This window comes from Triticum dicoccoides, chromosome 5A (assembly GCF_002162155.2).
Source record: "Triticum dicoccoides isolate Atlit2015 ecotype Zavitan chromosome 5A, WEW_v2.0, whole genome shotgun sequence".
NCBI classification, from domain to species: Eukaryota; Viridiplantae; Streptophyta; class Magnoliopsida; order Poales; family Poaceae; genus Triticum; species Triticum dicoccoides.
Window position 1 is genome coordinate 61,353,744 of NC_041388.1, and position 12,116 is coordinate 61,365,859.

The following is a 12,116-nucleotide window of genomic DNA, read 5'->3' on the forward strand; positions in this document are numbered from 1 at the left end:
AAACTAACCGTTACACACAATTTACCAATCTCGGTGAGACCGGATTGAAAAACTCGGTCGGACCGATTTAGCAAACCTAGTGACCATTAGGGTTTTCGGTGGGACCGACTGGATCAACTCGGTGGGACCGATGTGCTAGGGTTAGGGTAAAACCAAGACTCAGTTTGACCGATTACTCAAACTCGGTGGGACCGGTTTGAGTAATAAGCGAAACAGGGAGTTGGCCAAGCAAACTCAGTGGGGCCGATTGCATATCTCGGTGGGACCAAAAATATTGCAACAGGTAACAGAGAGTTTGCAAGCCCATTTCGATGAGACCGAGACCCATCGGTGAGACCGAACTGATTAGGGTTTCTGGCAGTGGCTATGTCAACTGAACTCGGTGGCTCCGGATAGAGAGAATCGATGGGGCCGAGTTTGACTTTTGGTTTAGGACATATTTGGAAGTGAGAAAGTGGTTGAGGGCTTTGGAGCATATCACTAAGCACTTTGAGCAAGCAAGCCATTAAGCAACACCTCATCCCTTCTTAGTAGTATTGGCTTTCCTATAGACTCAATGTGATCTTGGATCACTAAAATAGAAAATGTAGAGTCTTGATCTTGAAGCTTGAGCCAATCCTTTGTCCTTAGCATTTTGAAGGGGTTCCACATCCTCTAGTCCATGCCACTTCATTGTTGAACTTATCTGAAACATACTAGGTAAAAGTGTTAGTCCAATAAGAGATATGTTGTCATTAATTACCAAAACCACCTAGGGAGCACTTGTGCTTTCATGGTGCCTTCCTCATCAACCATGCTGCCTCCATGATGATGTGTGAGTAGTTTCTGTTGGGAAACGTAGCATGCAATTTCAAAATTTTGACATGACCGAGACACCTATCTGGTCAATAACCAATAGCGGAACCTGGATGCTCATATTAGCTCCTACATATTCCACGAAGATCTTTATCGGTTGAACCGTTATGACAACATACGTTATTCCCTTTGTCCATCGGTATGTTACTTGCCCGAGATTCGATCGTCGGTATCTTCATACCTAGTTCAATCTCGTTACCGGCAAGTCTCTTTACTCGTTCCGTAATACATCATCCTGCAACTAACTCATTAGTCACTTTGCTTGTAAGGCTTCTTATGATGTGTATTACTGAGAGGGCCCAAAGATACCTCTCCGATACTCGGAGTGACAAATCCTAATCTCGATCTATGCCAACCCAACAAACACCTTCGGAGATACCTATAGAGCATCTTTATAATCACCAAGTTACGTTGTGACGTTTGATAGCACACAAGGTATTCCTTCGGTATCCAGGAGTCGCATAATCTCATAGTCGAAGGAATATGTATTTGACATGAAGAAAGAAATAGCAATGAAACTGAACGATCAATATGCTAAGCTAACGGATGGGTCATGTCGATCACATCATTCTCCTAATGATGTGATCCCGTTATCACATGACAACTCATGTCCATGATTAGGAAACCTTAACCATCTTTGATCAACGAGCTAGTCAAGTAGAGGCTCACTAGGGACTCAGTGTTTTGTCTATGTATTTTCACATGTACTAAGGTTTCCGGCCAAAACAATTCTAGCATGAGTAATAAACATTTATCATGAATAAGGAAATATAAAATAGCAACTTTATTATTGCCTCTAGGGCATATTTCCTTCAGTTTCATTGTGACCTTAGGGTCCATAATAGTAGCTAGATTGATTTCTCTCTCTTTTGGATCTTCAATACTATGTTCCCTTGAGCCACCTCACATGATCGGGATCAATTCGATGTAATGTGTGGTGTGTTTGTTGGGATATGATGAATTGTACTCTATGATTAGATTGTTCATTCAAATCAATTGAATCTTTCGAGGTTTCTCGTTGTATAATTAAATAGCTTTGCAAGCTCTCCGATCTATCCAGCTTCTCTGACCAAGTTTGATGGATTTTTCTTCAAGGGAGTGGTGCTTTGTAGTGGGTTCAAAACCCAGTGACAATAAGGGCTAAGACACATATTGTATTGTTAACACCAAGCGTACAACGATGTTTTTTTTTCATATTGATTGACTTCTTCCTGTCTACATCATGTCATTTTGCTTATTGTGATACTCTGTTTCTTTCAAACTTAATACCTTGCAATGCCTGTTGGATAGCGGTTTTGGAGTGGAGTATTAGTATTAGACACAGTTGGACTAATGTTCTACTTATCACAGACATAATGCCTATACGAGATTCTACCATGAATGATCACAGTCATAAATATTGCAATTTGATTGATTGTCCAACTATAATTTGTTTACCAAGTGATTTGCCTGTTTTTGAGAAAGATGCCACTTGTGAACCTATGCCTCCTTGGGCCTATTTTTCATTACTAAATTCTTCTACATAATTGCTACTATTTTGATGTGCCACTTTGCTACTATTTATCTCTATCGTTTGCATTTAATCTTGTAATAGCAAGACAAGGGGATTGTCAGCCCTCTTGTCATGTTAGGGTCAAGTGTGTTTGTGTCGTGTGTGCAGGTGCCGCTTACGTTGTTATCTTCGAAGACTCCTAAGAAATACCTGCCACCGTTCTACTTTACCCTTACACTTTGGGGAATCCCAACAACTTTTGCAGAAGCAAGCAAAAGCATAGATTTGTCCTTCTCAGAAAAAATAAAAAATATGTGCTTCCACGAGAAGCACATATGTGCTTCGCTTCTAGGCTCTAGTTTTTTTATTTTTGTATTTGTTTTTTTTGCGTGAACCGATTTTTTTCTAGTTCTTGGTTTTTTCTTTTGATTTTCGTTTTTTCATAAAAAAATGTTTGTCGAAACCTATTAAATTTTTATCTAGTTTCGAAGATCTCCACACGAGAAATCTGATGGTGTTTCGGGATTTGGACTCACGGTTTAAGAGATAAAATATTTTGAATAAACATATCTACGAAAAAAGGAAAACATCCAGATTACGACAAGAGCGCACATGCAATGCACCACTTGGCAACACCTGAGAAGATGAGGCTGACCTTTGTAAAGGGAACCCCTTAACTAGTGAGTTCTTCATCTCGACCATCATTTGTGGCCAGTCCTATTTTGCGTGTAACGCGCTGGACCCCCCGCTTTACACGTAGGCACACTTTGGGCTGGTCCACTAGTTCATGTTCGCTTTTTGGAAGGTTCGGTCCTAGAACCTTCCTAGCTAGCTCGCGACCACTTTTTTCTTCGGTTTTGTTAATTTTTTGTTCATTTTCGTTCCTTCCTTTCATTTTTTTTGGTTTTCTTCTTGTTTCCATGTTCATTTTTTCTTTTAATTTCATTTTTCTTTCCTTTCTTTATTACCTTCATTTTCAAACATGTTTTCAAAATCATGAGCATTTTTCAAATTGTGAATACTTTTTGAATTCATGATTTTCTTGAAATTGCGAACTTGTTACAAATTCATGAACATATTTTTACAAATTCTCAAACATTCTTTTCAATTGTTCTCATTTTTCGAATTCACAATTTTTTTTATAAATTTATGTTTTTTTGGAATTTTGAACATTTTTTAAACTCGTGAACATTGTTTTGAATAAGTGAATATTTTTAAATTTGGGGAACAATTTTTGAAGTTCACAAACATATTTCTGATTTGACAATATTTAGAAAAATGCAAGATTTTTTTTGAATTACGAACATTTTCCGAGTTTACAAACATTTTTTGAATTTAGTGAACATTTTATTAAATTCATGAATTTTGTTATTTCGTTAATATTTGTTCAAATTCACGAACATTGTTGAATATGCATTTATTTTCAAAATCACAAACATATGTATTTCTGTAAAAGAATAATCAAAATTGCGAGCATTTTGTTTTGAATCAGTGAGCATTTTATGATTTCTTGAACGTTTTTTAGAGTGCACATTTGTTTGAAATTTGGAATTTTTATGAAATCCCGAATTATTTTAAAAATAAAAAATGAGAAGGAAAAACAAAAAGGGAAAAGGTGAGAAATGAAAGACAATAAAAAAACATGAAATGAAAAAACATGGGGTGTGTCGCCCCGCACTTGGGCCAAACCAGAAGGGAGCAGTGGGAGCCGGTGGTGCACCCTCCGCCTCTTTCGAGCGTGTAGATCGCCAAATAGGAGCCCCCGCCATTTTTTTAGGGGCAAAGACAAGCTTTATTGATGAAAACCACAAAATATGGGACACATCTCGGATTATGGGGATGACCTAGCCACGCATGGCGTCTCAGACCTAAAAAATGCGAAAACTTTGCTAAAGTATGTGCTTCCGTGTTCGAATCATCAAAAGAAAATTGCAGTTAAACGTAGAAGCTTTATGATAGTTGCATACCGCACTTGGTTGCCGTTATGGATATCTGCTTTGAATCACACGCGAGTGCGCGACCACGAACTGATGCAGCAATAAATCTCCCGCTGAAAACACATTTTTTTAGGGGTTCCCGCTGATAACATATATGGAAACAAGAACATGCATGTATCCAGCTGAACGAAACGTCCCAGCCCAACGAAACTTGCCCGGCCCAACGAGAACTAGCCTAACAAAACAATCCCCCGAGCCCCCGGCGCTCCTCCCACGCCGGACGCGCCGCCTCCTGCACGCACGCGGCGACGCAGGAGGGAGGACTGCCGCTCGCTGGCCGCCGGCGGCCGCGACGAGCCAGCGCACCCCCGCAACCCCCGCGACCGTGAGAGCGAGTTCATCCCCTTTCGCTTCCCCTTCCCCTTCCCCATTCTGCTGCATTCTTGACGCTTTCTGTTGGGATCTAGCTAGTTAATGGTTAGGCCATACTGTTTTCTGTTGGGAGTACATCTTTTGTTGCCACTAGCACTAGGTATAACTTTGAAGGTACTGTCAGGATTCAGGAATGTGCAGTGTTGGTATCCTCAGATCATGTTAAGTCAGTCCAAGCTGTTGAGTTGAGACCCAATTGAGTAAATGTTTGTCGACCATCTCACATGCCACATATATTAATCAACTCATGATATTATGATAATATCAACTCAAAATTTACAGAGCTTCTCTGGTCTGTTCATGATATTATGATAATAGCATGCATCACTACTCAAATTTTGTGCAAGTTTTTGTCAAAGAGGCCAGGTGTTCTGCCTCTTTGAGTTGTACACTTGCATCATGATCAATTACATTATCCCCAATCCCACCCTTCCTGATTACCGATTAGTGCTTTCCATGCTTTTATCCAGTACACGACCAACAAAACAATTGTAAGACAATTTACTGCTTTTATAATTTAATATGCACTATTATTTATTAAACAATATGTTCCTGAAATTATGCATTTTTTACTCATTTGGTTCTTTAACTATGATTATCCTCCGTCACTCCTCTACGGCATGCTTAAAACCTTTGTTTAGTGGTACTTATTATCTATTGGTTTATGCACTGCCGTTTTTATGTAAGCCCTCGAGCACGCTGTAGTTGAATTTAACTGCTTAAACACTACTCTCAAAGTTAGCCGTCTTCATGTCCTGCCTAGTAGCCACGCTGACCAGCCAAATCTCAGTGTTAGGGTGAGCACGGAGGTGTCCAGCCTCGTGGCCAGGGGAAAGACCACACTGCCCATTGCCTCCACCCGGATCTCCCTGGACGGCTTCTCTCCCTTCTTCGGTGAGTCAGTAACCGGAGAAGTCAGTGTAAATTTACTTAGCTTAGATTTAGACTGAAAATGGTGTTGTTGGCCTTCAAAGGGTAAGTGTTTAACTGATGTGATAGATTTTTTTCGTTGGTTTTCTTGCTGAGGTAGGTGAATTGCTAGTGTTTTCAGAGAGATTTAGTTGTAATGGTAATAGTACTGTCATTTTCAATCTGAATTGGAGGCATTTGCAGTGAGCCAGTGTAGCTGACATTAATTATTTTGATTGAATGCATAGTATTTGCCATGTGAGTACTGAGTACAACTAACATAGGGTTTGAGGGGGTACATGTGGGGCTATGGGTATGGCGACAGAAACTGGGAGGCAATCTCACTTAGGAAGAGGCAACCTCACTTAGTAGTGCTCAACACTCTAGCCAGATTGACTTTGTCCTCACTAGGAGAATGGATAGAAGGGCTTGTTTGGATTGCAAATAAAGAGGGATTTTAAAGGGTAGGGAAAATACTAGGAGGGGTAGAGGGTGGACAAAGTGGACATGGGAGGAGGCGGTAGAGAGGGATTGGAGAGATTGGAATGTACCTAGAGATTTGGCTGATAGGGCCACATTGAAGTCGGCAATCCATGTGTTAGAATCTCAGTTTACTCGCACTTTGTTTACTTTTTTCTCTCACTTTCTCTTTGGTCTCCATATGTTTCCGTTGGGTTTTTTATCTTACCTACCCAAACTTGCTTGGGACAAAAGGCTTTGTTGTTGTTATTGTTGCATAGTATTTGCCATTTGTTGTTGTGGTAACTGTCAACAGGGCTCCCCTAATTCATATGTCTTTCTCATGAAATGTGTTCTATCTCCTTTGAACAAGTTATATGGTCACTCTTTGCTTCTGTCATGTTCATATGACTGGATTGCCAGTTTATATATATTTCACTAGTTCATACAACTGCGTGATGATCTGTACTTGTACTCCATTTCTGTCAAATTTTGTTTATTGCATATGCCCTTTTGTGGGTTTAGCTACCTCATGCAACAATCTGGTAATTTATCACCGAGAAAAACTGTTTGTAAATATGTATCTGTCCTCATGCTCAGTAAATCTTAATTTTGTCTCCATCATGATTTTGAATAATCTGACTGGCCTGCATTTGTTTACTGATGAATCTGAAATTTGTTGCTCTAGCGGACAAGTGGACTTGTTTTCTGATTTTTTTTGGTGTGTGTGTGTGTTTCAATTACGGTTTGCACCAGTGGATTTGACAGTGTGTTCTAGGTTATTTAATTGCCGTCCGTTGGTAGATGAATGTCATAGCTAACTACTCCGTCCGTTCCAAAATACTTGTCGTGGTTTCAAATTTGAACTAAAACCAAGACAAGTATTTTGGAACGGAGGGAGTACTGTTCAGTCTTAACAAACGGAGTTTAATATGTCAACTGTGTTGCATAACCAGCAAATTGTTGCATGTGTAATATTTTAGTTGTGACACTTTTATTTCTGTAGCCGTTTCTATCTACTTTTATACCTAGGTTGAGGTACAATTAACTTGAATTGATTTTGCGGTAAAATTGTCAGTTTCATATAGTAACTAATGTAAACATGTTTTTACTAAGTTCTTAGTTATTATATTTCTATATTACGATCTATTTGATTATTGTACCTTTTATACTTGTTAAGAAAGGTTATATGACAGGTCCTACAACATCTGACTGGTATCGAAGAAATGGCAAAGGCATTCTACTTTGTAGTGGCTGCAGTCTTGCTATGTCCCACCACCCTCTTCTCCGCTGCATCGTCCACGCCACATGCATCTTCTTCATCATATAAGAAGTGCATTGTGCTCGTTGAGCGACCTCCACATGCTGATATCATGGACGATGATGCACGCAACAGTTGGTATGAGTCTTTCCTCCCTAGCAACCTAACTGACTCGGGTAAACCACGCATGGTCACCACTTTCCATATGGTATATCACGGCTTTGCCGCCTGGTTAACCGAGGCTGAGCTGGACGTCATGTCCAAAAAGCCCGGCTTTCGCCGCTGGTTCGAATCTGAAAGCATTGACCCAGGTTGGAGCAAGGAACATACAACAGGAAGGATTGGGCTGACCCAGGTTGGGAGGAGTATACAGCACGATTGTATTATATGCTCACAAAGGTGATGATTGATAATAAGAATTAAGCGGAATATATATATCGTCTTAATGCCAATTTTGCTTATGAATTGAATCTGTGTTGAAAGCTAAAATTCCCTCTGAATATTCGCCACTTGGTAGGGTTGCAGGTGGGTTGGAAAATGGGTTAACCACCAACCAGTTGCATCTTGCATGGCCCATACATAATTTTTGTTTTGGGCTGGCCCGAGCCATCACAAGGCCCATGCCGTCCCTAAAACAGACACATTATTTTTTGTTCACGGACTGGTCGCGGATTTGGTACGAATCAGTCTGTCGACATTGATACGAGAGCCGGCCATCCAACTTGTCTCCTAAATGTCCGTCTTTGTTTTCCTTTTCTAAGACCGTAACACTCAAAATAATTAAAAAATATAGTATAATTCATTCATAAATAGCATGCAAATATACTCAGTATAACAATAGTTTAAGTAAATATTACATTTTTGATATAAGGATGACCAACAAGCTTTTCGAATTCATCGATTCCAAAATCAACGATACTGAGTTGGAATCGGTATATGTAGCCCCATATACTGCCTCTTGAGTTTCATCCAACAATGTATGCGGTGAATGGCATGCCCTCGACCTTGTAGTACATCACGACATTACGCACGGGCTATGCAAATGTGTAGATTAACATTGTGTAAACGAATGAATTAACCAACATGTAAAGCAACAAAAAACAAGACTTACGATCTCGATGGTTGACAAGCACATTGGACACATTATCTCCACTCGGTGAATCGTTTCGCAAAACTTCGTGAAGGAGTTGCAGATGAGCACATTGGACACATTATCTCCACTCGATGAATCGTTCCGCACAACTTCGTGAAGGAGTTGCAGATGGTGTATCATCGATGTGATATCGATTTCACATTGCGCAATGACATGCATGCTGTAGGCGTGGAGTTTTTCTCATCAAATGAAGCATGCACACACTGCCAAAAGATCGAGCCCCTTGAGCTGCCTACGAAGTCCGTAGATACGACCAACCACACATCACACACAACTCATTCTTGATCACCAAGTACCCCACCATTGAATTACTCTAGAAAACAACACAAAATTCACCAACAAAAACACATGTTGGGTGTGGTGTCCGCCATGGACGTCGTCGACAAGGGCGGAGGGTACCTGACTCCGGAGGGATCTTAGTTGAACGACAGTGTAGTCCAAGGCGGGTATGCGCGTTGGTGGGGGCTGCAAACTTTTGAGGGGGCCTGGGCGGCGGTCGTAGAGGTGCACAGTGGCATCGAATGAGGAGGGTGCGGATGCAAAGCAGGGGACAACAGGGGTGTAACACCCCGGATGTAACTTTCCCAATTTGTACTCCGTGTTCGGCGTTAAGTTATATTTATTTCCTCGGGTTCGGGTTTTTGTCTCCGTGTGTTGTTATCGTTGTCATGCATCTCATATCATGTCATCATGTGCATTGCATTTGCATACGTGTTTGTCTCATGCATTCGAGCATTTTCCCCGTTGTCCGTTTTGCATTCCGGCACTTCGTTCTCCTCCGGTGGTCATTTCTACATTTCTTTCGTGTGTGGGGATTAAACATTTCCGGATTGGACCGAGACTTGCCAAGCGGCCTTGGTTTACTACCGGTAGACCGCCTGTCAAGTTTCATATAATTTGGACTTCGTTTGATACTCCAACGGTTAACCGAGGGACCGAAAAGGCCTCGTGTGTGTTGCAGCCCAACACCCCTCCAATTTGGCCCAAAACCCACCTAACTCTGCTCCTTCATCTAGAGCGTTCGATCACGATCGCGTGGCCAAAAACCACACCTCATTTGGACTCTCCTAGCTCCCTCTACCTCTATTTAAAGCCCCCTCCCGAAATTCGCGGATCTCCTCCCTCTCAAACCCTAAAAAATCCACCTCGCGCGCATGACACGTCCGTTTCTCGCCGGACGAACGCCGCCGCCGCCCGCAGCCACCGAGGGGCTGCCACGTGGCCTCGCCGCCGCCTCCCACCGCGCGGCCCGGGAGGCCCAGGGAGGGCCCCCGCGGCCCGAAGCCGCCGCCGCCGCACCGCGCTCGGCCCCCGCCGCCTCGTTCGCTCCACCGCCGCCGCCTCCTTCCGCCCGGTGACTGGAGCCGCCACGCACCACTGCGACGCCGGCCGGACGCCGCCGACTCCGATGCCTCTTCCTCGCCACCCGGAGCCACTCGCCGCCGCCAAGTAGCTCCGGCCGGCCCCAGCTCCGGCCACCACGGGCCCCTGCACCGCCGCCCCCGGCCACCGGCGACCGCGCCCTCGCCGGCCGCCATCCTCGTCCCCGCCGTGAACAGTGATCCGCCGCCGCCTCGGGTTCCGTGAAACCCTAGATCTGTTAGAGGTTGAAATTTCGTCTAAGTCCCAGATTTCTCAGATCCAAGTGCTCATGTTCGTGGCCCCGTAACTTTGCATCCGTAGCTCCGATTCATGCATATAGCATTTCAAAATGTTCATCTTAGAGAGTACATCATTTCATTCCATTGCATCATTTTCATTGAGCTCATCTTGATGCCCGAAATGCTGTTAGAAGAGGGCTACTTGAGATATTTGTCAGATCTGCTACTCCATTTAGGTTTTTGACATTTTTGCCATGATTAATGTGTGCATGATATGCCCTGATGCTCTACATGTATTTTGTTAAGGGTTTTGTCATCTTTCCAGAGGTGCAACCCATGTATTTTTGTGATGTGTGTGGTGACTTGTGCAAGCTTGCAAAGTGGTGCACTTGCTAATTCTGTTTTCAGGGACTTAGCATTTTCACTAAGTCCTGGAGCTGTTTATCTCATGATGCTATATATTCATATTGTTTCCTAGTGATCCGTGCCTCTTTTGAGGATGATCAGTAAGGATGTTTTGTTAATCTTATAGTGCTCTATCCATCCATGTCTTTGTTTGCAATTATGGAGCACCCTAGCTTGAGTCAATCGAGCTCTACTTTTGCTACTTTGTGAATCTGGGCAGATTGTCAACTTGTTTGCAATTTTGCCGATGATGTTGTAGTTGATCCGTGCATGCTATGCTATTGTTCTTGCCATGTCTAGCTTGCATTTTGTGCCTTCTTGATGGGTGTATGCTTGTATTGCCATGACTTGCACCGTAGTGAGTGCATCGAGGTCGTAAACATGCCTACTTGAGTTATATTTTAGCATGTGTCAGTTTTTCACTTAGTCTGAAACTGATTATGTCTTTACTATGTTCACATGCTTGCAATTGTATTTTCTGATCCCTTTTGGCTCAAGGTCACTAAGGGACTTTTGTTAAGCTCTTTGAGTAGCTCCATGCCATGCTTTACTTTGCCTTGTTCAGGTCCTGTAGCACATAGTTTTGTTGCTCCGAAGAGTGCCACCTGATCTGAAATTCCAGACAAGTGTTAATTTCACTAAGTCTGAAATCTGTTTGTCATATGCATTTTTGCCATGCTTGTTTGAACCTGTTAATGGATGAATTGGCCGTAGCTCAGTGCTAGACTTTTGTTAAGCATCTTGTGTGCATCCCTGCCATGTATTTTGTTGTCATGTTTGGGTGCTTTAGCATGTTCATCTCATTGCATTTAGATGGCTACTTGCTGTAAATCGCAGACCGGTGTCATTTTTGAATCGCTTGCCATTTTCAAACCGTAACTCCGATCCCGGCGTTCTTTATATCGTTTTCAAGCGATTTCATCTCATCTTTCTAGTGGCACCCTTGGATTTCCAAGTAGAGGCCAGATTCATGCATTTCCTATCAAATCTTGCATTATGCATCCCGCATCGCATCCCGCATAGCATATCATCTTTGCATTGTGTTGTTTGAGTTTTGCACGTGGTTGATTGTGCCCTTGTTGCTTGTTTGTCTTGTTTGGGTAGAGCCGGGAGACGAGTTCGCTAATGAGGAGCCCGTTGAGTTTGCTTTCGAGGATCCAGTCAACTCTGAAAACTGTGCAGGCAAGATGATCATACCCTCGAAATCACTACTATCTTTGCTATGCTAGTTTGCTCGCTCTTTTGCTATGCCATTGCTATGATGCCTACCACTTGTTTTCAAGCCTCCCATATTGCCATGTCAAACCTCTAACCCACCTTGTCCTAGCAAACCGTTGATTGGCTATGTTACCGCTTTGCTCAGCCCCTCTTATAGCGTTGCTAGTTGCAGGTGAAGATTGGAAGGCCGTTCCTTGTCAGAACATTTATTTACTTGTTGGGATATCATTATATTTCCATGTTATCTTAATGCATCTATATACTTGGTAAAGGGTGGAAGGCTCGGCCTCTTGCCTAGTGTTTTGTTCCACTCTTGCCGCCCTAGTTTCCGTCATATCGGTGTTATGTTCCCGGATTTTTGCGTTCCTTACGCGGTTGGGTTATAATGGGAACC

General features: G+C 42.6%; 1 long non-coding RNA gene across 3 annotated transcripts; it reads left to right on the plus strand.

The window, feature by feature from the left end:
• The first annotated feature begins 4,544 nt into the window (after positions 1-4,544).
• Positions 4,545-7,810, plus strand: LOC119299311. 3 transcript variants are annotated; one of them, XR_005146143.1, is made up of 3 exons: positions 4,545-4,669; positions 5,507-5,610; positions 7,281-7,810. It is a non-coding gene; the product is annotated as an uncharacterized LOC119299311 (long non-coding RNA). The 3 variants fall into 3 exon arrangements; XR_005146144.1 differs by having other exon boundaries at positions 4,554-4,679; XR_005146142.1 differs by lacking the exon at positions 4,545-4,669 and having other exon boundaries at positions 4,686-5,610.
• The last annotated feature ends 4,306 nt before the right edge of the window (positions 7,811-12,116 follow it).